Here is a 27,148-nt window from a genome sequence, read left to right as displayed (position 1 = left end):
GAACATTCTCAAACTTGAAAACTTGAAAACTGCCTAAAAAAAACAAAAAAAACTCAACAGGCTACTTCGAAATACATCAGCTGCTGTTGAATTGAAAGCAGTTGAGCGAAAAGAATGGGGATGACAATAGTAGCTCGCAGAAAAGGAAGACGCTGGGATTTCTTCTGTATCTATTCATTGTCTTAGTTCTTTTTTGTGGTGCCTATTTTCCAGAATGATGAGCCTATTAGCCGACAGGAATATATCCTTCGAGTTGAAATAGACATTGCAATATAATGTGCTTTTGAACCCGTATTTTAGTAGAACACTGAGTTCGTGATTGAGAGAGCATATATCGCTTTCACATTGTGATACACACTCTAGTTTTACTGAATTTGGAAAATAAATCTACCGGTGTTGTCATGGCGTATATCTGAAGAAACGGAAATAACTAAACTCTATATAACCGAAGAATAGCATGCTGAAGGGCCATTCATATGTTTTGCTTCTATTTTCAGATTCTATTGTTTTCATAGACTGGTTATGCAAGCTCTACAAAATGCTATTTTAGTTCTTTTTGCAGCTCCTCTTCATGCGTTATTTTTTATGCATATTACATCTTTTTTGACAACTATTGTGAGGCACATTTTCACCTGTGATTACAGAAAAGTTTTCTCTCCGAATTGAAAGGGTAGTGTCTGCGATCTCTTGTTGAAATATACCTTACCGCTCCCTGAAGGTCTGACAGGAGGGCTGTTCCCTCTGCATTGTAAACTAAAACTGTATTACACGCGTAATTCGTTCTCTGGCCAGAAAATACTTTTGGCAAGTTTTCAGCCCGATGACAGCAAGCTGTACAGAGCATACAAATATTTTTCCTGCAGGGCTAGACAGCAGCACGAGTGTTATATTTCGCACTCCAGAATAAACTGCTGCGGCTAAAACATTCGTGATAACTGCGAACATTGCGTACTGAAAACATGCTAGGGCACACACATACATAAAAATTAAAATATTTATTAATTACGGTATTCCCTAATGGAAAATATCATGCAGCGCTCATCATCAGTATCATGCAAATATCATGCCGCGCTATGTTGTCAATGGCGCCATCAGCATTTCGACGACCTAGCGGTAAACAGTCTGAAACTCCTGAATCTAAAGCGGACCAAAATCAATCGGCTGTGCGGCTCTGAGTGAACCAGCGACACCATTAATTTTATATTGCACTGGACCAAGGAGGTCATACTAGCACTGCATTATTAGTATAACATCCTTGCTCGCGACGCGCTTGCTGCAAAGGTTACGGGGACGTCATCGGCGCGGATTACTGTGGCACAATGAGTCGCCACCGCAGAACCTGTCGTCATGTTGCTTTCATCTTACACTTTACTCCTCACGTTCTCTTTGCAACTTCTGTGTTTCATCGGCCGCCGCTACAAGCGCTCGATCTCTTATTATTTCGGACGTATTTTAAACTAAGTAGTGTCTTTATTGTTTAAAATTAGATACAAAATATTGTGAGCTACGAGTGCAGCTGTCCATGACGTCAGCCAAGTGAAAAGCTGATACGCCATGCTTCTCCACATCTCGGGCAAAGCAGCAAATGAAATATTCATTGGTTGAGTTGCTCGGCATTTTATTTTCAACATTACGATTGCTATTGTGTTTTTGCGGTGTTTCAGTTCGATGAGCAGGCGCTCTTCCACTTGACTTCAGATTTGTTGACCAAAAGAATCAGCACCTTGAAATAACTGCACAGCCTACGAACATGCCAAGCTGGCTGCCAGTCGCTTATTTAACTGGAATAGAGCAAAGCCCGTCATTTTGGCTGCTCAGCCTCCCTTTTCCTAAACGCAACTGACAGAGGACACCAGTTGTTCGTTTCTTACGGGTACTTCAGGTGAGTAGTAACTTTAACTTTAAATTCATTCTCAAAGCATTTACGTTAATATATTGTTTCAGGAGTGGCCGAAAATGTCACAAGACGACGAAAACTTTTTGGACGCTGGGTGGAAGAACGACGATGAAGCTGAAGCTGTTGTGTGGTTCAGCACTGGTGTCTCTGAGGCACTTAAGGAAGACTCTTCGTTCGGGAACGCCCCATAACAATTTATGAAATAGTAAGCGATGATATACTCTCGACGAGGCAAGCTGCTCCACCACAATAAATTTTAAAAGTCCAGCCTGAAAGTACATAAATGAGCGATATGCTTGTTCCCTGTGGTATGCATATATACTGCTTGTGGGCAGTAGGGGTGTGACGCCGTTCAAGTCGAAATATGAAATGAGGGTGTGTTTTCAACTTAGTTCAACACCGCGTCAAATTTGAGATGATTCTTCCTCGGAGGTTATTCGAGCACAAAAGTTTGAATACGAATAAATGCACAAAAACAGATGACAATGCTCCTAAAGGATGGCTTTGCAAGCGTAGTGCAGATTTATTAAACGTTCTCGCTACTTTACACTTGTTTTATATGAATTTAAATGCATTGAACATGTGCCACAGAGTGCAGGGTATTTGCCCACCTAGATGTTCTCTTTAGGTGCCATGAGCAATTTTCGTTGATTTGAAATCCCATGTGCGCTAAAACGTGAGTTCTAGATTCCTGCACTTTAAGGGGATACATATATACAGTCGAGTGCAAGACTTCAGCCACCATCGCTTTATTCACAGGAGGAGGATAAAACTTGTTGCGTAGGCGCTGTCGATGAAATTGTCCCTATAAGAAAGAAGGCCCGGAAGATTTCTCTCGTTCGGAAAAGTATGGAACCACAAGTCCCTTTCTCGGACCTCGCGAATTTTTATTATTGCAACCATGAAAAATGCAGTACCTTGCACCCCTTGCCCTTAGCTTTAGCGGCGGCAGCGTGGGTCGGATTCCCGCTCTAAGGTTTCCTTGCAACACGAGTTACAGAAAGCTACCGCTCTCTTTGCGTGTCAGACGTGCAGCATTTAGCACACATTCTTTTACAGCAGGCGCACATAGTAATATACTAGCAGAGCGAGAGGACTGTGAGCGGAGGGTAAGATAAACATGACGTAAGAGCTTCAGAAAAATAGACGTTTCGGATGTCGCAGCCAGGGGCACCTGCTCATAGAAAAATAAGACTTGTCACTTTAGGAAGTGCAGCTTTATCTTATGCAATACCTCTTTAAAAATGCTGTTGCGCCAGCCGGTGTGGAATATCCAGGATATTGATCGTTGTTTTTACATCAAATATTTTTCAATCACTTATTGTTGAAGCGAATGTTATGTAGCCCAGCGTTGGGTGATGGCTTCAAGCGGTGGCAGATAGCAGGTAGAGAGGCCACACAGTTGAAAAGAAAAAAAAAACTAATCCATAAACGCCGGGCGCATTGTGACACCTGTCTCAGTCGACGGTCGACGGACGACATGGTTCGGTCTAAGCAGCATCCTACGTTCGCTACTTGATTATGGTGTGTGCATGCCGCTTGACCCGAACAGTTACCGTTTTAGCTCTGGCTTCGCAGTTCTGTTTAGCCACCGACGATGAAATAGATCTACAAGCAGGCTTGACTCCGGTAAGCAAACTATGATCACAATCGCAATAGGAGGTCAGTGAAGGAAGTAATTTGTAGTCAGTGGTTTTATATCCTCAGAAGAACCAATGTTGCATAACAGCTACAACCAAACATTAATGCCTACAAGCACAGCATACATAAATGCTCATATATAGTCTTACATTGTTACACACAAGCACATGGGTACGTGTATATATATATATATGATTATATATTAAGCAGATTATTTGCGTTGGCTTGAGAACACGGTCGAAATGCAGGCGTGGTCAGACGGAAGATATATATATATATATATATATATATATATATATATATATATATATATATAATGCTACAGTACCAGTGCTTCGAACACAGCAGGATATAATTGCCAGTCGCGGAGCACAGCTTCAGGGCAGTTGCTGTGCGCTGGAAAGAAGCGATGGCGACAGCGATTCTATCCTCGGCCCGCCTGCGCCTATTACCCTTCGCCTACCATCCTGTGTTCTAGTGAGCTCCGCCAGCGTGATTCAAGCTTCTTCAGTGACGCAGATGACCAGAACGTTGACGATTGGCTATCAAAATAAGAACACGTAACCGCTTATAAGTGTGACGATACCACCAAGATCAGCAACGTTCTAATTTACCTGACTGATATAGGTAATGTAAGGTTCCGAAACCATGAACCAAATCTGGCCACCTGGTCGGCCTTGAAGGCGAGCTTTTCGGAGCGTTGGAGCGCCCTGCAGTGCACACACTGCGCGCTAAATGCCTCCGCACCCGCGCTCCGCATCCCGCAGAAACATTTACCATGTTACATAGAAGATATCGTGGACTTCTGAAAGCGAGTCAACCCGTCCATGTTAGAAGCTGAAAAGATAAGCAATAAGCTCCGAAAAGCTCGCCTTCAAGGCCGACCAGGTGGCCAGATTTGGTTCATGGTTTCGGAACCTTACATTACCTATATCAGTCAGGTAAATTAGAACGTTGCTGATCTTGGTGGTATCGTCACACTTATAAGCGCTTACGTGTTCTTATTTTGATAGCCAATCGTCAACGTTCTGGTCATCTGCGTCACTGAAGAAGCTTGAATCACGCTGGCGGAGCTCACTAGAACACAGGATGGTAGGCGAAGGGTAATAGGCGCAGGCGGGCCGAGGATAGAATCGCTGTCGCCATCGCTTCTCTCCAGCGCACAGCAACTGCCCTGAAGCTGTGCTCCGCGACTGGCAATTATATCCTGCTGTGTTCGAAGCACTGGTACTGTAGCATTATATATATATATATATATATATATATATATATATATATATATATATATATATATATATATATATATTCCGTCTGACCACGCCTGCATTTCGACCGTGTTCTCAAGCCAACGCAAATAATCTGCTTAATATATAATCATATATATATATATACACGTACCCATGTGCTTGTGTGTAACAATGTAAGACTATATATGAGCATTTATGTATGCTGTGCTTGTAGGCACATGGATTTCACCGGACGGTCTGTACAGGAATCAGATCGATTATATTATTTGCCGGCAGAGATGGAGAAGCGCTATACAAGCAGTAAAAACAAGGCCTGGGGCCGATTGTGGCACCGATCATCAGCTTCTTGTTGCCAAAATTAAGCTTCGATTGAGGAAAACGCAGAAAACTAGAAGGCCTTTCAGGTATGATCTGGACCAGATTCCATTAGAATATGCTGTGGAAGTGAGGAATCGATTTCAAGAATTAAATCTAGAAGACAAAGAGCCCGAAGAGATGTGGACTGATGTTCGTGATATAATACAAGAAGTTGCTACTAAGGTAGTTCCAAAGCAAAAGAAATGCAAAAAAGCAAACTGGTTATCTGAAAAGGCTTTGCAAATAGCTGAGGAAAGGAGGATGGCAAAAGGTATGGGGGAAAGAGAAAGATACAAGGTTCTCAATGCGGATTTTCAGAAAATAGCAAGGAGAGATAAGAATGCCTTCCTGAACATACAGTGTCAAGCAGTTGAGGACAACAGCCAATTAAGGAACACAAGAGCTCTGTATAAGACAATCAAAGATATCAAAGGAAGCTTCTGTGCTAAGCTGGGCGTGATAAAGGACAAACGAGGCAAGGACCTCACTGAAGCCTCAGAGATAAAGAAGAGGTGGCAGGAATACACAGAAGAACTGTACAAGAAGGACCCGATTGTGCAAACCCAACATAAGACGGTTGTGATTACTGATCTCGAGCCGGGCATCCTGAAGAGTGAAGTTGAATGGGCCTTAGCCAGCCTTGCTAAGAACAAAGCTAGCGGAATTGATGGCATTCCAGCTGAGTTGCTTCAAAACCTCAACCACGACGCTGTTAACACACTGCATACATTATGTCAAAAGATTTGGACAACCCTGCAGTGGCCACAGGATTTAAGGAGGTCAGTTTACATCCCCATTCCAAAGAAAGGCAGTGCCAAAGATTGTTCCAACTACCGCACGATTGCGCTTATTTCGCATGCTAGCAAGGTGATGTTAAAAATCCTGCAAGGTAGGCTGCAGCAGTATGTGGATCGGGAGCTTCCGGACGTGCAAGCTGGGTTTCGCAAGGGCAGAGGAACTAAAGACCAAATAGCCAACCTTCGCTGAATCATGGAAAAAGCAAGAGAGTTCCAGAAACCCATTTACTTCTGCTTTATTGATTATGCGAAAGCGTTTGACTGCGTAGATCACAGCAGATTGTGGCAAGCTCTCCAAGAGATGGGAGTTCCAATTCACCTCATCTGTCTCCTCAGGAACCTTTATGAAGGGCAAGAGGCCACTGTCAGAACTGGGCATGGTCTTACTGATTGGTTTCCGATTGAGAAAGGGGTGAGACAAGGCTGCATACTGTCGCCCTGCCTATTTAACCTATATGCAGAGTGCATCATGAGGAAGGCCGGTCTGGACGAGTCTTCAGCTGGAGTGAAGATTGCTAGAAAACGTATCAACAACCTTAGATATGCGGATGATACCACTTTAATGGCAGAAAGTGAAGTGGAACTCAAGAGACTTCTGATGCGCGTACAAGAAGAGAGTGAGAAGTTTGGGCTTAAACTGAACATTAAAAAGACGAAGATCATGGTGTCTTGCCCTATCAAGTCCTGGAGCATGAATGGACAAGAAGTGGAAGCTGTGACAGATTTTCTGTTCTTGGGCGCCAAGATTACCTCGGAAGGAGACTGCAGCCATGAAATTAGGAGACGCCTGCTTCTGGGAAAGAGAGCAATGGTTAGCCTTGACCGCCTAGTAAAGAGCAGAGACATTAGTCTGCCAACCAAGATCCGTATAACCCGTGCTATGGTTTTTCCAGTTGTGATGTATGGATGCGAGAGTTGGACTGTGAAAAAGGCTGACCGCCGAAGAATTGACGCGTTTGAATTGTGGTGCTGGCGAAGACTCTTAAGAGTTCCTTGGACTGCCAGAAGATCAAATCAGTCGATATTGTCGACCATAAACCCTGACTGCTCATTGGAGGGTCAAATTCTAAAGTTAAAGCTCAGCTACTTTGGTCATCTGATGAGAAGAGAGGAGTCGCTGGAGAAAGATTTGATGTTGGGAAAGGTTGAGGGTCGCCGGAGAAGGGGTAGGCAGCGAACGCGATGGTTAGATGGCATTCTCGAGGCATTGCAGATGAAGCTATGTGATGTTTTCTTTTTTTTCCGAGGTTGTTCCGCGGCCGCCTGTATTGTGTATTGTATACAGATGACTTCCGGCGGCCGGTGCCTTGGGTGGATGACCCTTTGGACCTAGCCTGCTCTCCGCACCTGTATGTGTGTGTTGTGCGTGTCCAGCTGGTTCACCTGTATGTGCCCATATTCTGTTTGTATCACCTCTTGCCAACACTATAAGAAGCCGAACAAGAATCATGTATCCTCAGTCTTGAGAAAGGCAGGGCTCCTGCCGAAACATCAACTCCAAATAAACTTGGAAACAGTGCGAAGAAATTTTTCACTACATATATATATTTATATATATGGATCCAGCCGCTCAGGAGGAACTCGCTGCGAAACATCAGGCGTGGCGAATCAGCAAGGCAGCGACCAGCGGCTATGAAGACGAAGATTAGCACACTACAATATATATATATATATATATATATATATATATATATATATCATCAGCCTGACTATACCCACTGCAGGGCGAAGGCCTCTACCATATTTCTCCACTTAACCCGGTTCTCTGCTAGCTGCATCCACTTCAGCCCTGCGAACTTCTTAACCTCATCCGGCCACCTAACTTTCTGCCTCCCTCTGCTACGCTTTCCTTCCCTTGGAATCCAGTTTGTTACCCTAAGCGACCATCGTTTATCCTCTCTTCGCCCTACATGTCCTGCGCAATTCCCATTTCTTCATCTTAATTTCCACTAGACTGTCGGTAAGTTGAGTTATTTCTCTGGCCCACTCTGCACGCTTCCTATCTCTTAATGTTACCCCTACCATTTTTCGTTCCATATAGCCCTCTGCGTTGTCCTCAACTTACGTTGAACCCTCTTGGTTAGCCTCCACGTTTCAGCCCCATAGGTGAGTACAGGTAAGATGCAACTGTTCTATACTTCCCTCTTGAACGATGCCGGTAAGCTGCTAGTCATAATCTGCGAGTGCTTGCCAAATTCGCTCTATCCCAATCTTATTCTTCTTGTTATTTCATTTTCATGGTACAGATCCGCGGTTACTAATTATCCTAAGTAGACATATTCGCCTACAACTTCCAGTACTTCGCGTCGTAATGTGAACTGCTGTTCCTTCCCGAGGCTGTTGAACATTACCTTAGTTTTCTGCATATTGACTTTCAAGCGTACCTTTCAACGTTGCCTGCCTAGGTAATCAATGATTATTTGCAGTTCATCCCCCGAGTTGCTTAGCAAGGCAATGTCATCGGCAAATCGCACATTACTGAGGTATTTTCCATCTGCCCTTATCCCTAACTCCTCCCATTCCAAGTCTCTGAATACTTCCTCTAAACAAGCTGTGAATAGTACTGGGGAGATTGTGTCTCCTTGCCTAACACCTTTCTTTATGGGAATTTTGTTACTTTCTTTATGCAGAACTATGGTTGCTGTGCAGCCGCTATATATATCTTCCAGCACTTTCACGTGCTGATTTCGCAATACCTGCATCACCGCCGAGGTTTCAACTGAGTCAAATGCTTTTTCGTAATCAATGAATGCTATGTATAAGGGCTGGTTATATTCCGAGCATTTTTCTATCACCTGATTGATGGTATGGATATGATCGATAGTATAAAATACTGCTTCCGAAAACTTGCTTGATCCTTTGCTTGATTGCAGTCTACGGATGTCCTGATTCTATTAGCAATTGCCTTAGTAAATACCCTATACGTGACAGACAGTAGGCTGATTGGTCTGTAATTTTTAAGGTCCTTAGAGTCCCCTTTCTTATGAATGAGGATATTTTTTGCATTCTTCCATGGTTCCCGTACCGTCGATGACACCAGGCACTGTGTATACAGGGTGGCCAGTTTTTCTAGCACGATATCCCCCCCCCCCCCGTCCTTTAGCAAATCTGTAGTTATCTGATCCTCCCCAGCCCATTTCCCTATTTTCATAGCTTCTAATGCTTTCTTGACCTCGTCCTTCGTTACTGGTGGAAGGTCTGACTGTTTTTCCCTGCCGCTAATCTTGTTACGTTCCTGACCACTTTACTACTGTATAGATCTGTATAAAACTCCTCGGCTACTTTGACTATCTTGTCCTTATTCATGATGACGTTGCCCGCCTTGTCCCTAATTGTATACATCTGGTTTTTGCCTATGCCCTAATTCTTCTTTACCGCTTTAAGGCCTCCCCCGTTCTTTACAGTATGCTCAGTTTTGTCCATGTTAAACTTTCTTATATCGGCCACCTCGCGCTTATTGATTAGCTTTGATATCTCGGCCAATTCAATCTGGTCTGTTGGATTGGATGCTTTCATACTCTGGCGTTTCTTAATCAAATCTTTCGTCTTCTTAGACAGCTTACCGGTATCCTCTCTAATTATCCTACCGACTACTTCTAGCGCACACTCAGTAATGATATCTCTGAAATTATTGTTCATTGCTTCTAGGGTAATGTCGCCATCCTCGGTCAAAGCTGAATATCTATTCTGTAGGGAGATCCTGAATTCTTCTGCCCTCCTCCTCACCGCTAATTCGTTGATGGGTTTATTTCGTACTAATCTGTTGCGTTCCTTCTTCAGGTTTAGGCTAATTCGGGACCTAACCATCCTGTGGTCACTGCATTGCACTTTCCCCATTACCTCTACATCTTGCACAATGGCGGGGGTTGAACACATTATGAAATCAATTTCATTTTTAGTCTCCCCGTTAGGACTTTTCCATGTCTATTTCCGGTTCTTCCATTTGCTGAAGAAGGTATTCATGATTCTGATATATATATATATATATATATATACGTTCTACGTCCGCCGCTATGGCTGAGGGTGGCGCTGGTGAACACTCTCAAGGTTCGTATGCAGACAACTTAAATACCCAAGCAAGTAGCAGAGGGGACAGCGGCCGATGTAGCTCAGTTGGAAGAGCACCGGACGCGATATTCGGAGGTCGTGGGTTCGGTTCCCACCATCGGCACGTTGTTTTTTCTTCTACTTTGTGTTTAATTATCTTTCGCCTAAACAGATTGCATTACTAATTTCTGTGATTATCTAAGCAAACATTAAAAAAAAGACATACAAGTACCAACCCCAACGCTTTCCTTGGCCTCGCCGACTGTTGGCTCTTTTTCTTCATGTATTATAACGAGCACCCTCATTTCCCCTTAATTGATCTGCTTGTAGCTTACGGGGGTCTCGGTTCTGGCAGTCTTGAAGCCATAGGTAGCGTAAGAGGGTTCTAGCACAGCTTTCGCCCTCGCTCTTGATCACGTTCTACGTGACGCTGGCGGTAACAAAGGACGTTCTACGTCCGCCGCTATGGCTGAGGGTGGCGCTGGTGAACACTCTCAAGGTTCGTATGCAGACAACATAAATACCCAAGCAAGTAACAGAGGGGACAGCGGCCGATGTAGCTCAGTTGGAAGAGCACCGGACGCGATATTCGGAGGTCGTGGGTTCGGTTCCCACCATCGGCACGTTGTTTTTTCTTCTACTTTGTGTTTAATTATCTTTCGCCTAAACAGATTACATTACTAATTTTTGTGATTATCTAAGCAAACATTAAAAAAAAGACATACAAGTACCAACCCCAACGCTTTCCTTGGCCTCGCCGACTGTTGGCTCTTCTCTTCATGTATTATAACGAGCACCCTCATTTCCCCTTAATTGATCTGCTTGTAGCTTACGGGGGTCTCGGTTCTGGCAGTCTTGAAGCCATAGGTAGCGTAAGAGGGTTCTAGCACAGCTTTCGCCCTCGCTCTTGATCACGTTCTACGTGACGCTGGCGGTAACAAAGGACGTTCTACGTCCGCCGCTATGGCTGAGGGTGGCGCTGGTGAACACTCTCAACGTTCGTATGCAGACAACATAAATACCCAAGCAAGTAGCAGAGGGGACAGCGGCCCATGTAGCTCAGTTGGAAGAGCACCGGACGCGATATTCGGAGGTCGTGGGTTCGGTTCCCACCATCGGCACGTTGTTTTTTCTTCTACTTTGTGTTTAATTATCTTTCGCCTAAACAGATTACATTACTAATTTCTGTGATTATCTAAGCAAACATTAAAAAAAAGACATACAAGTACCAACCCCAACGCTTTCCTTGGCCTCGCCGACTGTTGGCTCTTTTACTTCAGGTATTATAACGAGCACCCTCATTTCCCCTTAATTGATCTGCTTGTAGGTTACGGGGGTCTCGGTTCTGGCAGTCTTGAAGCCATAGGTAGCGTAAGAGGGTTCTAGCACAGCTTTCGCCCTCGCTCTTGATCACGTTCTACGTGACGCTGGCGGTAACAAAGGACGTTCTACGTCCGCCGCTATGGCTGAGGGTGGCGCTGGTGAACACTCTCAAGGTTCGTATGCAGACAACATAAATACCCAAGCAAGTAGCAGAGGGGACAGCGGCCGATGTAGCTCAGTTGGAAGAGCACCGGACGTGATATTCGGAGGTCGTGGGTTCGGTTCCCACCATCGGCACGTTGTTTTTTCTTCTACTTTGTGTTTAATTATCTTTCGCCTAAACAGATTACATTACTAATTTCTGTGATTATCTAAGCAAACATTAAAAAAAAGACATACAAGTACCAACCCCAACGCTTTCCTTGGCCTCGCCGACTGTTGGCTCTTTTCCTTCATGTATTATAACGAGCACCCTCATTTCCCCTTAATTGATCTGCTTGTAGCTTACGGGGGTCTCGGTTCTGGCAGTCTTGAAGCCATAGGTAGCGTAAGAGGGTTCTAGCACAGCTTTCGCCCTCGCTCTTGATCACGTTCTACGTGACGCTGGCGGTAACAAAGGACGTTCTACGTCCGCCGCTATGGCTGAGGGTGGCGCTGGTGAACAGTCTCAAGGTTCGTATGCAGACAACATAAATACCCAAGCAAGTAGCAGAGGGGACAGCGGCCGATGTAGCTCAGTTGGAAGAGCACCGGACGCGATATTCGGAGGTCGTGGGTTCGGTTCCCACCATCGGCACGTTGTTTTTTCTTCTACTTTGTGTTTAATTATCTTTCGCCTAAACAGATTACATTACTAATTTCTGTGATTACTAAGCAAACATTAAAAAAAAGACATACAACTACCAACCCCAACGCTTTCCTTGGCCTCGCCGACTGTTGGCTCTTTTCCTTCATGTATTATAACGAGCACCCTCATTTCCCCTTAATTGATCTGCTTGTAGCTTACGGGGGTCTCGGTTCTGGCAGTCTTGAAGCCATAGGTAGCGTAAGAGGGTTCTAGCACAGCTTTCGCCCTCGCTCTTGATCACGTTCTACGTGACGCTGGCGGTAACAAAGGACGTTCTACGTCCGCCGCTATGGCTGAGGGTGGCGCTGGTGAACACTCTCAAGGTTCGTATGCAGACAACATAAATACCCAAGCAAGTAGCAGAGGGGACAGCGGCCGATGTAGCTCAGTTGGAAGAGCACCGGACGCGATATTCGGAGGTCGTGGGTTCGGTTCCCACCATCGGCACGTTGTTTTTTCTTCTACTTTGTGTTTAATTGTCTTTCGCCTAAACAGATTACATTACTAATTTCTGTGATTATCTAAGCAAACATTAAAAAAAAGACATACAAGTACCAACCCCAACGCTTTCCTTGGCCTCGCCGACTGTTGGCTCTTTTCCTTCATATATATATATATATATATATATATATATATATATATATATATATATATGAAGGAAAAGAGCCAACAGTCGGCGAGGCCAAGGAAAGCGTTGGGGTTGGTACTTGTATGTCTTTTTACGTTAAATGTTCTCGCCTCCTATATATATATATATATATATATATATATATATATATATATATATATAGGAGGCGAGAACATTTAACGTACTTGGCCGCTTCAAAAATTATAGAGCGAAGTGTACGCTTCATTTAAAGAAACATTTTACTGGACTCGACGTTTCGACCAGAGGCACTCCTGATGAAGGCCAGCTTCTGGTCGAAACGTCGAGTCCGACAAAATGTTCTTTAACTGAAGCGTACACTTCGCTCTCTGTCTCTCTCTCTCTCTCTCTCTCTCTATATATATATATATATATATATATATATATATATATATATATATATAAAACTTGCGTATTTTCTGCTGTCAAGTAACATATTACGTTGTTCTGTTAAAAAGCAAGCGCCCGATCAGTACGGTGTCCAGAGCGAAGCCATACTCACACGAAGGCATGATGTTAAACGTGACTAGGACTTTTTGTTAGGCGCTCTTCAATAATTTTACTGAAAGACGCAAACTGATCTCCATGACTTTATTGAGGTGCGGTAACGTTTTTTTAAGTGGCTTTATCTTACCTGGTTTTTTCTCACCAATAGGAATGCCGGTTCTGAACATAAAATTAATGAGTGCGCTTGAAACATGAAATAGGAGGCTTAAAATGAGCTTAATATGACTGAGGGGAATGATATCCAAGACCGCACTTGTCACTTTGAGACCGTTGACAAATATGAAAACGGAATTTGGGGGAGGGGGGGGGGGATGAAGGCGAAAAGCAAGAGGTTGTGTCATTATTCGTACTACGGAAAATGCTACAAAACGCATCCTCAACCTCTGATGGGTTGCAATATTCCTTCTCATAATCGACAATCTTGGCAATGGTATGTGAGAAGGATTTAAGAAATACTTGACTATCTCCAAATTTTTTCCGACGTTGTTTCCGCAGCTTGACATGTTATGTTTATATTACTTATTTTGCGCTGTTTTCAATGATCAGAGAGAGTGTGAAAAAATTATTTTCATTTCGGAAGTTCAGTTTGGAAGGGTTGATTATTTCTTTTCTGCCTCTTCTCTAGTGGACACTAACTTCAGCAACACATCTGTTATTCATAGGTTCTGTGATGGGCTGTTCGTTTCTTAGACGTTTCGTTGCGAAATTATGTGTGGAATTATATTAGCAGGAGTGTAAAACACAGTGAAAAAACTCGTTGTGAGTTTTACAATGAGAGTGCTTCGGACCAGTCAGCCTCAGATACGGCGGAAACGAATAACTGCTCATCGAGAACAACTTTGTGAAACGTAGCTGTATTAGACTAAGGACTTGAACAAAAGCTTTACAGGTGGGATTTTGGTCGGCAATACCTTTTACAACACACCTGCAGGTAATGAACAAGCAAAGCTAAATAATAAGTGGTCAAATAGTGTGCCTGGCTACTGTGTGCACAGCGTGTTGAAAACTTTATCAAGCACCCATAGCCAAAACCTTGAAAACTGCGATAAATATTATAAATGGAGGATGAGGCGTTGCTAAAGTTTATCTTGATATCCTTAATTACTGAACTGTAATTTTCAAATGACCACACTTCAAAAACATGCTCAAGAGCATTGCCAAATTCAGACGTTGAAGAGGATGACGACCTATAAATACAGCCTAAAGAAACGTTTTTCGTCAATGTTTGTAATAGAGCGATCAAATGCTAACCAAACCGACTCAAAGTTAGCATTCTTAAATTCAATATCATCTCTACGCTTATACGTGATGTAAATGACAAAAAGATGTCCACTCACCCCTGACGACTAAACTCATTTTGTTTGTTTTATGGGGTTTAACGTCCCAAAACGACTCAGGCTCTTTTTAGAGGCGCCTTGTCGGAGGGGTCGGCAAATTTTTTATCACCTGAGGTTGTTTAACGTGCACCGATATGGCGCAGCACATGGGCGCCTGGCCTTTCGGGCCCGGCGAAAAGTGGCTGTCGAGGCTGGGATTCGATCCCGCATCCTTGGGTACATTAGTCGAGCTCCCTAATCACTACGCCACACCAATGGGGCCCGGCTCAAAGCCTTGTAAGAGCACTCAGAACTATAAGAAATGAGACAATAGAGGTCTCGGTGATGATCAGCGAAGCAACTTTAGAGGACGACAATAAACGAAAAAGAGCGTCTTCATTCAGAAAGAAGGTATTGGAAATCATCAGAGTTTTTCGGAAAGCTGCAGCTAATAAAATGAAAAAACAAAAATGAGTGCAGGATGATAAGAACCGTTTTAACTCAGCTGCTGTTAGGTAAAACGAGATAGTGGCTGTGTATTCGAATATCGGTGTTGTTCAGAAATTCGAACATCACCGTCTAGGTTATTCTTATTTGGAACTTATCTGTTCATAAATAGTGCCAGTTGTTGGCCTTCTATAGTTCGAAACTTTTGGTAACAAGGACCTTGTTTCTTGGATTAAATGGTAATTAAAAATTAATAAAAAAGAAATCAGCAGAAAAAATGATCAGCGGGAACTCGTCATACAAAAAAAAAAAACTCTTGAAAACGACCACTAAGCGTGTTTCAATAGCCACCCATTGAACTGTGCACGAGACCCATAGGATCCATTGGGGCCAGCGCGATGATGTCCTTACATGTATTTTAATACCGTAAAATGTTACATTTTATATGCCCACAAAAAAGTCCCTTTCCGGTTTAACATATCAAATGGTAAATGCGTAGCAGTTACAAAATTAGTGCCGTCTCTGGTACCTTAGTTAGTCCGGCGGACAAAGGAGGCGCAATAGTTACTTTGGAAGAGGCATGATTACATGCGCCTTGCTCTTAGCCAGCTTTCCGGCAATTTTTTTCTGGTAATGCATCCACTATAATGCAGTATACAGTCGAGATAGCTGGTCACACGACATGATGCACTACGAAGCCGAGTAGGTGACGACTCATAGGATGGACACACACACACACACACACACACACACACACACACACACACACACACACACACACACACACACACACACACACACACACACACACACACACACACACACACACACACACACACACACACACACACACACACACACACACACACACACACACACACACACACACACACACACACACACACACACACACACACACACACACACACACACACACACACACACACACACACACACGCGCGCGCACACACACACACACGCACACACATACAAACACACGCACGCACGCACGCACGCACACAAAAGGACGATGCTGCACTGATAACTGAATAATTGTACACTAACATCTTCTTCGTTCTCCACTTCTAAGCTCACACAACACCTCATCTTTTGCAGTCCTCCCAATGATCTAAAACGTCTTTCTCTTTCTTCGATAGGAGAACGGAAGGCGTGCTGACGCAATCATGACCCGCTAAAGATATCGCCCCGGTGTCCAAAATCTCTCTTGTTAATCGGTCTTTGTTCTTCCTCAAAACTGCTACTTTAATAAATTCTGCAATGTTCCAACAATGAAATACCAAATATCCGTACTATCCTGGGAAGCCTCAAGAACACTGGCAAAATAAATAAATAATTTGGGTCACTTGCTAGTCGTGGTTAGCCAAGTCCCCAGCAGGCTTCACACTCTGCCTAAGTATGAACAGAAAAGCCAAAGCTGGCTGATGGGAAAGCTACTTATGTCAGCTCAATGCATAATATTATTCGTAACGTTACCTTCGTTCATACCCATTAGCTCTCACTTTCTCAGTGATCGTATCTCATGTTGTAATAATTAGTTTCTTTTGCTCATTTTGCTGTTATTTGCCCCCCTTACTCAATGCCCTTCTGGGCCCTGTAAGGTATTATGAATAAATATCAAAGACCTAAACGTCCCGCTTGATTGCTTGCTTGCCTTCCTATATGTAGCTTTGCTTTGCCTAAATATGCCTCATGAGAATGGTATGCTGTCTAAATGAAAGCTTATGATGGGCACTGCCTCGATAGGCCATTTGATAGCTCCGTTCCAGGTAATTTTATATAAACCACACTTGAAACTGACAACTTGATATTTGATATTTGATCTTAACATTTAAAGTTATGCATTATGGTCAGGTCAGGGGAACTTAAATCAGGACAAAACAAGGCCTATTTCAGCTAAGATTTTATCATTTGAAATATTCTCAGAAGCAGTTTAAAATCATTCTTGTATGAAAATTTATCATAGCTTTTTTTTCTGCATCATGAGGAAAAGTTAAAATGGCGCTTTCATTTCAGTGTCTAACTGATTTCACCCATAATTCTTACTTTCGCACTTTTACTCTGCTTCAACTATCATTTTTCTTGATGGGACAGAGTAAGTGCGCAATGAGAAACTATAGCTTCTTCAACAAGACACGGTAGCTGCAATGAACATTGAGAAACTAACATTTCTTAGAGTGAAACAATTGACTTTAATGGCCATATGAAATCAAGTAAAATTGCGCGAAATTTTGAGAAGCTCTTGAGAGAAAAACGGTCTTTGATAAGGATAGCTGATACTGTTGTAAAGCAACAAAAATTCACAAATCTACAGAGCGTACACCGCAACAAGTCAGCCTCGTAGTTATAAACATCGCTGCACAGTGTAACAGCTATTATAAAACGACATCACAATAATCTAAGGCAAAGCGAGCAGTCGAAGCTCTTCTCACGGGGTGTACCGAGAGCCGTTTACTCATATCTTAAAGGTTTACGTGGCCTCCCAACTTCTTACGAAAGGTCTATTCCTGCTTTTAGTGATTACTCCCACCTTGCAAAGAATCCGATCTGAAAGCTTGTTTGCAAATTATCATTTCGCAAGTACTTGTTAGAATCAAAAAGGTAAAGCCAAATGAATACTTTCATGCTACCCAGAAAGCGTGGTCTATTTGGTTAGGTGTAACTAAGCCACTTGAAATAAATTAGACAAACTGCAAATCGGTTAATTTTTAGTAACCACAATGCTCACTACACGAAAGATGCTGAACCTGGGCGTGCGGGATCGAATCTCGGCCGTCGCTGTCGTTTTTCGATTGAGGCGGAAGGGAACGCGCCCGTGTGCTGTGCGATGCCTATTCATGTGAATGAACCCCGTGTGGTCGAAATTTCCCGAGCTCTCCACTACGGCGTCTCTCATTGCCCGAGTCCCATTTGGACTTTAAACCTGCTCAAACATACAAACCAATCTATTACAAGGAAGTTCTTTTCGCAGCGATATTATTTGGAGGAGGAGCTCCAGTTGTGCAAATACAATATATCCCCTGAAGTGGAAACAAAAAAGTAAATAGAGTTTTATTTAATTAGCGAATTACTAAATCAGTCTGTCTCATACTGATGTGGCTCATTAGAATTCAGTCGCTTAGGGTAGCAAACTGGATTACAAGGGAAGGAAAGCGTAGCAGGGGGTGACAGAAAGTTAGGTGGGCGGATGAGGTTAAGAAGTTCGCAGGGGTCAAGTGGATGCAGCTAGCACAGAACTGGGTTAAGTGGAGAAATATGGGAGAGGCCTTCGCCCTGCAGTGGATATAGTCAGGCTGATGATGATGATGATGATGATAGTCCGAAAGCTAAAGCAAAATCTTTTTTCTTAAACTTATAAAATAAATATGTAATATTAAAGCCCATTTGTATAATGATAAATTGACTGGCACTTCCTTCATACATAACCGCGCCCACACAAGCATACACACACACACACACACACACACACACACACACACACACACACACACACACACACACACACACACACACACACACACACACACACACACACACACACACACACACACACACACACACACACACACACACACACACACACACATGTACGCACATTGCATATATTGCACAGAAAAGTGCATTGAGATGAGCGACTCCTCTGACAGACATATGAAGGGAGCAAAGCCGCCAAAACTGAGCAATACACTGAGAAATGTTTCACACTTTCTTTCAAAAAACATTTATTCCCGCGTTCCTTCCATTGCTTCCTCCGAATGCTCAAAGGCGAAGCCTAAATATGCCCTCCCTCCTCCCTTCTTCTTCATGTATTATTTTTTTTGCTCAGTGCGAGCTGATAAGGCACTTTGGCTACCCGTGCGAAATCAGCTATGCCATCACCGAAGACGGATACGTGCTTGAAGTTGATAGAATTCGGCATGGGCGACACCCCTGTGACACCTGCGAATCGGGACGGCAGCGCCGCTACCCCGTGCTACTCCTTCCAGCATTGCTATCTTCCTCAGACCTGTGGTTCCTCAATTACCCTTCACAAAGTGCGGGTAAGTAGTGGTATCGCGAGCTTCAAATAAGGTGCTGCGGCGGACCAGCTATATTCTATGACGGCACGCATCTAGCACAAAGAGTTGCACCTTGTTGTAGCGGTAGGAAACAGTTTTATCCAAAGTTAAAGATAAGCTGTGTTGTGAACAGGCTCTCATAGTGGCGTAAGCGATACTTCTTGGTGGCATGCACTCAATGGCTTAATCGGTAACTCTAAATTAGCGCATTTTCGCTTCGACCAGTTTACGCAAGGCCTCATGAGTGAGAGCTCCATGCTACACTTTTAGAGGTCGTAGCAGGTGTCGAGGTGGCGGCTGTTCTTTTGGATTGTCCCGCGAAACTTTTGGGAGTGAATCGGTGTAAGTATATCAGAAGAGTGAGATGAGCGTGAGCCTGGCATTCCCCTTGGCTTTCCCTATGAGGAATTAAAAAGCCCCAAGATTCGTTTTCAAATTTTGCGTCTTCAATAATCTTATGGTATTAAAATCGCATATTCTATCAACAGCAATTAGGATAGCGTAAACAAAAAAAAAACGTCGAAATAACAAATATGAAATTGATTGATAAACTTTATTAGGGAAAATCGAGTTTGGGGTAGTTGTTTAGGAAGGAGCAGTAGTCGGCAGTCCTCTGTCCATGAGTACATTGGCCTCATCAGCGGCTCTGGCCCGCTGCCAGAGCCACTGGTGCTGTGCGTCCGGGTCGGCTTCCACTGCTCAGGACGAGGGCTATTTATTTTAGGCATTATGGGGCTTGCCGTACATCCCCATGTTGTGTGGTATAGTGTAGCAGTGTCTCCGCACCAGACACATTCGCTTTTGTATTGTGTTGGCCATTTCATGTGGTACAGGGCTCTGCTTGGATATGTGTTTGTTTGTAGGCGCCTAAGTGTAGTGGCTTGTTCTCGGCTTAGTGTGTCATTTAGAAGTGCGCACTTTCTACGCCTCTCCCTGCACACTCATATTGTTTCCTCGTATGTTTCTGGCGTTGTAAAGGCTGCACCTATGGATGCCTTCGCCCGGCTAGCGAAACCTCGGACGACGGCATCTACTGTAATGTTACCCTCCATCCCAGCGTCGGGGACCCAAACAATTGTGTTTTGCCTACTTGGGTCTGTTCCTTCTGGCCGGCCGGCTAGGAACTCGTGTGCTATGCGATGAATCCTGCTGTTTTGGAAAATTCATGATCGCCGTGCAGACGTTTTACTCTCTAGTGCGTCCATTTACGACATCAGGTTAAATAGTGTGGGAATCAGAAGCGCAATAAAGTACTTCATAGAGACAGCTTATGACCAAACCCAACTCGTGTCAGATGTACAACGACCAAAAAATGCTATGAAATATAAGCTAACGTCGTAGTATCGAAATCACAACGCGCGCGATACGCCAATGTCACAAATGAGCTGTATAATGCCTGGTTGAAGAGTTTGCGTTTTCAGACTGATATGAGGTGGAAGGGCGACGACACTAAAGGACACCTATATTGCGAAAGGATGTACTTCACATCATGACGCAAGCCCACACGCTGGTCGGAATGTGTCATATAGTTATAATTTGTATTTTCTACGATTTCTTTATGCTCCACGCATTTCATTGTGCGCTTTGTGTTTCCTTTAGTAACTGTCACGGATAATGCCTGGGATTCATAGCACATAGCTAGTGGTACGCCGACCACGGCAAACTTCATGTTGTCAGGCGTTCCGAACCATGGGCTAAAAACCTTTGTATATTGGCTCTCAAAGCGTAGCGCAGCTGTGATGCTGGTTCTGACGGGGTGCGCCATCTATGGCAGAGAAATAGAAACTGGCGAAATGGGGGCTGCGACGCTCAAGCATTCTCCTTGCTCTGTCACATTCCCGTCCCCTGCTTTGCTCCACGTGGAGAACTAAGGGGTGAACCTGCAGCGCGTCGAGGTGTACCGTAAGCGGCACGTTAAGAACAATCTGCTTTCTTACTTTTATTTTCCCTTGTGCTGTACGATGTCAGTGCACGTTAAAGAACCCCATGTGGTCGAAATTTCCAGAGTCCTCCACTACGGCATCTTTCATAGCCTGAATTGATTTGGGACGTTGCACTCCACAAACCAAACCAAACCAAAACTTTTATTTTCCGTGAATCGAACTTCAATATAGTTTGAGAGTTTGTTGAAACGTTTATACTGCTTGAATCCGACGTTCAACAACTACGATACAAGACAAGACACGATGCGCGCGCTTCAAAAGTCCGCTATCGCATTTACACGCCGCGTCCTTTGTATTAGTTGCTCATTTTAAGCGACAGCTTATACAACTCGTTCAGTTGAAAACCCGCAGGTATAGTACTGATAGTAGACCAAACTGCTTGTTGGAAATAATCGTTAGTTGCGTAAAACCTCGCGCCGTTTTAACTTGTGGTTCTAGTGATAGTTAACTGATTTGTGTGCAACGGGCGATGACGAGCTAAAATATCAATGTAATTGATTATTGTACGGAGCAAATGAAAAATCAAGCAACTGAAAAAGGACGGTTCAGATGTATCCAGAATGCTTTGAATAAAAAACAATGCTTTCTGACGCTAATTTTTACGTCACGGCTACGCCTGTGGACGAGCGTATGATTAAAGGGGTCATTCCATAGTCACCCAATATATTCTGACGCCCAGAAAGTGATAGAAGGGAAGATAAGGTCGACAAAGAAGCTGTCAGTGCTGGGGCTCACAAGTGGACACAGCTGGGTCTTCGACGTTCGTCCTCCGGCAAACAAACCCCGCTCGTAACATCTTGGTGAGAGATACTGGGTAGACGTTCACCAGAAACCCTGAAGACGGATTCCCCGTTTGAACCGCGTCGACGTCGCACTCTTGCTGGCCGGCCGCCATCTGTGCCTATGTTTTCTGTTGACAGCGGCGCCCTAAGGTTCGTGCCTAACAGCTCATGGCAGCATCACTGGGAAGCGCATTCATTCACGGGCTCATCTAGCGAAGACATAGATGAGTGGCTTATTCACTACCAGCAGGCAGCGGGTGAGCCGTTACAAAAAGTGGGACTCTTCCAGCCAACTAGCTAACGTGGTCTGCGCGCTCAACGACAGAGCCCTTACGTGTTACGTCAACCGAGGACACTTTCACTTCCTCAGACCACTTCGTGGCAGATGGTAAAAAGGGGTTTGGAGATTCTGACGTGAAGTAGAAGCGAGCTGCAGAGGCGCTCTCTCAAAGAACTCATCTTCCTGGGGAAATGTGCGCCAAGTAGATCGAGGAAGTCTTCAAGCTGTGCAAGCTTGTCTTGCCTCGCATTACGGAGTCATGACAAAGTTGGCCATCTGCTAAAAGGGTTTCACCAAGATATCTATAATTTTCTTATCGGTAAATCAAGCCTTGGCTCAGTGACTGACGTGATCCAGCATTGCCGCACATTCGAGGTGCCGAAAATGCTTTAGATAACACCTAAGTTCGGACGTTTGGCTAGCGTGACGTCGGTGGACGCTGTTGACGCTACTTACGTAACATCGTCTGGCCATCTGGCCTCGACGATCCGTCAGATTGTTTGGGAAAAAGTGAACCGGTCGCTAGAGCTAGCTTGGGGTTCCGCAGCGCTGCCCCGTCGCATCAGCTGCGTCCGCTCCCTACAACGCCTTTAATGCACCGGAATTCGTTATTCGAGCGGATTCTATGAATACCGGGAACCGCAGCAGCTGCAGCAGAGCAACACACCGAGGGCACCCCCAAGGCAATGGATCCGCAACCGATACGACAACCGTCGACGCAACGCTATGAGTGGCGACTACTTGCTCGCGCAACCTTTTCCTCGACCTCCAGTGTGCTACCGCTGCGGCCAGCTGGCCACATCTCAGGATAATGTCCTCGCCGCCAAGCATCACGTTACAGCTCCAAGAACTATCCTGAGCACGAGGAGTACTATCCTGGTTCTTCTAGGCGTTCGCGCTACCCTCCTGATTCCGTGCACCCGTGGCATACGGCGTTGCGGTATCTTTCACCGGCATCGATCAGAAGCATGACACCACCAGCTACCCACGCGCGCCGTTCTCCATCGCCTCGGTGACGCTCGCCGCCGCCGGAAAACCAGGCAGTGCAACCGATGGAGATGAGGTCGCTGGACTTTCGCTGCTGGAAGATATACCCCTGCCTGTGCTGATATTACGGAACGAAGTCCACGTTTTAGGTGATGGTGTGCCTGTGATGGCTTTGTTGATACCGGGACCGCCATATCCGTAATGAGTGCTTCAGTTAAGCATCACATTGTACGAAAAGTGTTATTTAAGTAGGATAAAAGTGTTTATATTTGTGCTGTGAGTTTTGTGCTGTAAGTGGCGAACTATTGCTTGCTATTGGGGTGTGCTGTGGTAAAGTTTCATTGGGTGGGGAAGTGTTCCGTGCGAAAATGGCAGTGCGCGTTTGATCAACACACGACGTCAGCATTGGGCTCGACTTTTTGAAGATGTGTTGCGCAATATGTCGACTGCCAAACTGGTGAGATTAGCGTCGGAAAATGTGTTATCTCCGGTCTGATGGAAGGCTCGTGTAGCGTTGTGAAGGTTTTTTGTTCCTAAAAATACCCATGTGCCTCCATCTTCGGCTGTATGCGCAGCGGTTTCCTGCCGCGACGCCACCCTCGACATGTCTGAGGTGACTTTAAAACCTGTGCACCTCACCTGCATGATGAAAAATGTCTTGATACCTTATGCCATGGTCTCTGTTGCCAAAAACCGTACTGCACTCTTGGCAGTGGATTGCTTAACCGAGTGCGTTGTTCTGCCCACAGGTCTAAAACTTGCATCCTGCAGTACCAACCCGCCAATATGTCTTAACATGATTACCGATGCCATAGTAGACAGTGACAGATACCCAAAATGAATCGCGATTGCTTCGTATGATTGACCCCTGGCTCTCAACGACGGAGAGCCGTGCACTGCTTGCCATTTTAGGGCGAGACTCACCCTCGTTATTTTCCCAACCAGGCGGCCTATCTTTAATTCCTGCATCACATGCTCTACAGAGAATCGACGCTTGCGCCTCAGATCCAATTCCGCAGAAACCCTACCGAGGGTCAACGTCTGAACGAAAGTTGATAAATGAACGAGTGAAGTAGGTGTTACGAAGGGTGTTATCAGAGAGTCGAATAAGAAGGCACTATATGCTGAGAAGGAGGACCCTACCACACCCTGACCTCACGTTAGGCAAAGAGGCAGTAGCATGGAGAAAGCTACAGACAAATACATATCCGAACCCAGTTCTATAGTCAACCATCTATGGCCGGAAATACAATGCGACCTATGTTCGTTATGTAAGAAGAAGGGATCACTACATCACATAATATGGTAGTGTGCGAAGTCAACAGGCAGGGCTAAACGTATATCTAAAGACACCTGAGAGACTCTTCTCCGAAGCTCAGACCCAAGAGCCCAAGAAAAATTGTCGGTCTGGCCGAAGATGGCGCCATTGTCCAAGAACTACCGGCCAGCAACTAAGGCGACAATCGCACCTTCCGGCTATAACCCCCGAATAGCGGGGATAGTCACACTGTTAGACAAATAAAAGTTCTACCTCTCTTTCTTGGGCTGCCCCGGTGATTCTTATGAAGAAGAAAGACTGCACATGGCGTTTTTTCGTTGACTGGCGCCGTTTAAATGCGGTTGCTAGAAAAACATGTACCCTTTTCCACGTATAGACGACGCCATTGACTGTCTTTTTTATGCCTTCTACTTTTCCAACGTTGACCTCAGATAGGGTTTTTATCAAATACTTATCCATTCGACGGACAAAGAAAAAACTGCATTTATTACACCCCGATTGCCTGTACGAATTGAATGCAAGGCCAATCGGCCTCTGTAATGCCCCCACCACCTTATACCCATTCATGAAACTATACTCCGCGGATTAAAATGCGATTTGTGCATGGGTTACTTGGACGACGTCGTAATTTTCGGTTGCGGGAAGACGTTGAGTAAGCACAATGACCACTTAACACTTGTGCTTGACTGTATGTGCAAAGCTGGCCTTGTGGTGAACTTGAAGTGCCGTTTTGAAGCACGCTAAGTGCTAGTTCTTGAACATCTCGTCAATAAACGTCGTCAGAGCTGATCTCGTAAAAAAAGTCTGCAGCGGTCCGCTCATTCAAGCCACCCCAGTCCCCCAAAGAACCACGAAGTTTGCTGGGTGTGTGTTCGTACTTTCACCGTTTTATTGACCGCTTTGTTGATATTGCACACCCCTGACAAGCCCCCTTCATAAAAATGTAGCTTTCGAGGGGACATCTGAGTGAAACTCCGCTTCCCGCCAACTTAAATCTCTTCTCACGTGCCTGTGCTCCGCAACTTCCATCCTTCAGCGCGAACAGAAGTGCATACAACGCAAGCGGTGTTAGAATTGTGCGGTTTTTGCCCAGCACTGCGACGGCAAGGCGCAGCGTCGTGGCGTACTCGAGTCACTCCCTTAGGGAGCAGGAGGGGATTTATACTGTCATGGAACAGGAATGCCTCGCAGTCGTTTTTGCCCCACAATGCTTTCGTTTGTATCTTTATGGACGCTACTCTCGTTTACCATTGTCACATATTACCATGCCCTCTGCTGGTTAGCTAATCTCAGGGACTCATGTGACTGCATTTCATGATGGGCCCTATGGTTACAAGAGCACGATTTCACGGTCACATAGAAAACTGGTCGCAAGCACAGTGACGCTCAGACTGTCTTTCGCGCCTGCCTCTTCCTACGACGGAATCTGATGCCGATGACATCGAGACCTGTGTCGCGTCGATATCACTGGCTTTTCCTGACATCGAAAACGCGGATCCCCACATTTATAGAAGAATAGCTAAGGGTTCCGACATTGGAACCTCTTTTCGCAGCGCCTCAGGTTCAGTCAGGTGGACACCAATTTTATGTGCGTGATCGCCTGCTATAGAAGGAAAACTATTCCTTTACGGGCCCCCGCTTCCTCTTTGTTGTTCCGAAGAGCCTATACCATCCTATTTTAAAGGTCATGCACGACGTCTCTATAGTTGCGGGCGTCTTGGAACTGCGAGAATGCTCCTCGGCGCCCAGAACCTCTTCTATTGGCCAAAAATGCGAATAAATACTCAGCAGTACGTCACCAGCTCCACTCAGTGTTAGCGCTGAAACGTCCCACAAGCGTGACACCGGGGTAACTTCACCCCATCACACCACCATGTGCACCATTTGAGCAAATGGGTGTTGATCTCTTTGGCGCCTTTTCGATATTCCATAATGGGAACCGTTGGATCGTTGTTTTCGTGGTCTACCTCGCTCGATACTGAGTGATGGAAGCCAAACCTGCAGCCAACGCGTATCAAGTCTCCTGCTTTATGTTACGGACGATATTGCTCCGTCACGGACAAGCACGAGTTATTATTAGCGACCATGATCGCCAATTAACCCCCGATATCGAGGAGGAGATGCTCCGCTTATATGCCTGTCATCGCGTTATCATCCCCAGACAGACGATCTAACTGAACGCACCAGCCATGCGATCGCTGACATGCAGTCCATGTACGTCGACGAAAATCATGAAAACAGGGGCAGTGTCCTAAGGTCATTACGTATACGCTTACAATACCGCCCGTCATAAGACCGCTGGCTTCAGCCCATTCTTTCTGCTCTACGCTCGCCACCCACGATATACCTTGGACACCAACATCCCGTTTTCTGCCAATAGTGACGAATATTCCTCTGTAGCCACGACAATATGCTTTGCCAAAGAAACCTGTTGGCTTGTCCGCCTTCGCATCTTAGTCTCTCAATATGGCTCGAAAACACACTACGATGCCTACCACCAGCACGTATATACCATCCTAGAGATTCAGTCTTGCTGTGGCGGTCTATCAGGAAGCGGGGTCTTTAGAAAAAGCTGCTATTTCACTAATATGGACCGTTTGTCGTCCTTGTTCAACTTAGCGAGCTCTATTCTCGCATCGCTCGCCTCACCAAAAGTGAAGTTGCGCACGTCGTTCGGTTAAAGCCTTACCGATCATGCGACACTGTTTAAGTCGCCCAGCGGGCTTCAG

At 44.9% G+C, this 27,148-nt stretch overlaps 1 non-coding gene and 1 pseudogene across 1 annotated transcript; both read left to right on the top strand.

Moving 5' to 3' along the window:
• LOC146209441 (lipase member M-like) overlaps positions 1-27,148 on the top strand; it is an 83,520-nt pseudogene that overhangs the window by 6,623 nt on the left and 49,749 nt on the right.
• On the top strand, positions 11,534-11,606 carry TRNAS-UGA (transfer RNA serine (anticodon UGA)). The gene has a single exon. It is a non-coding gene; the product is annotated as a tRNA-Ser (tRNA).

This window comes from Amblyomma maculatum, chromosome 1 (assembly GCF_055883805.1).
Source record: "Amblyomma maculatum isolate TAMU_Amacu chromosome 1, ASM5588380v1, whole genome shotgun sequence".
NCBI lineage: Eukaryota > Metazoa > Arthropoda > Arachnida > Ixodida > Ixodidae > Amblyomma > Amblyomma maculatum.
The sequence above is the reverse complement of the archived record's forward strand: the minus strand, read 5'-3'. Positions and strand labels throughout refer to the sequence as shown.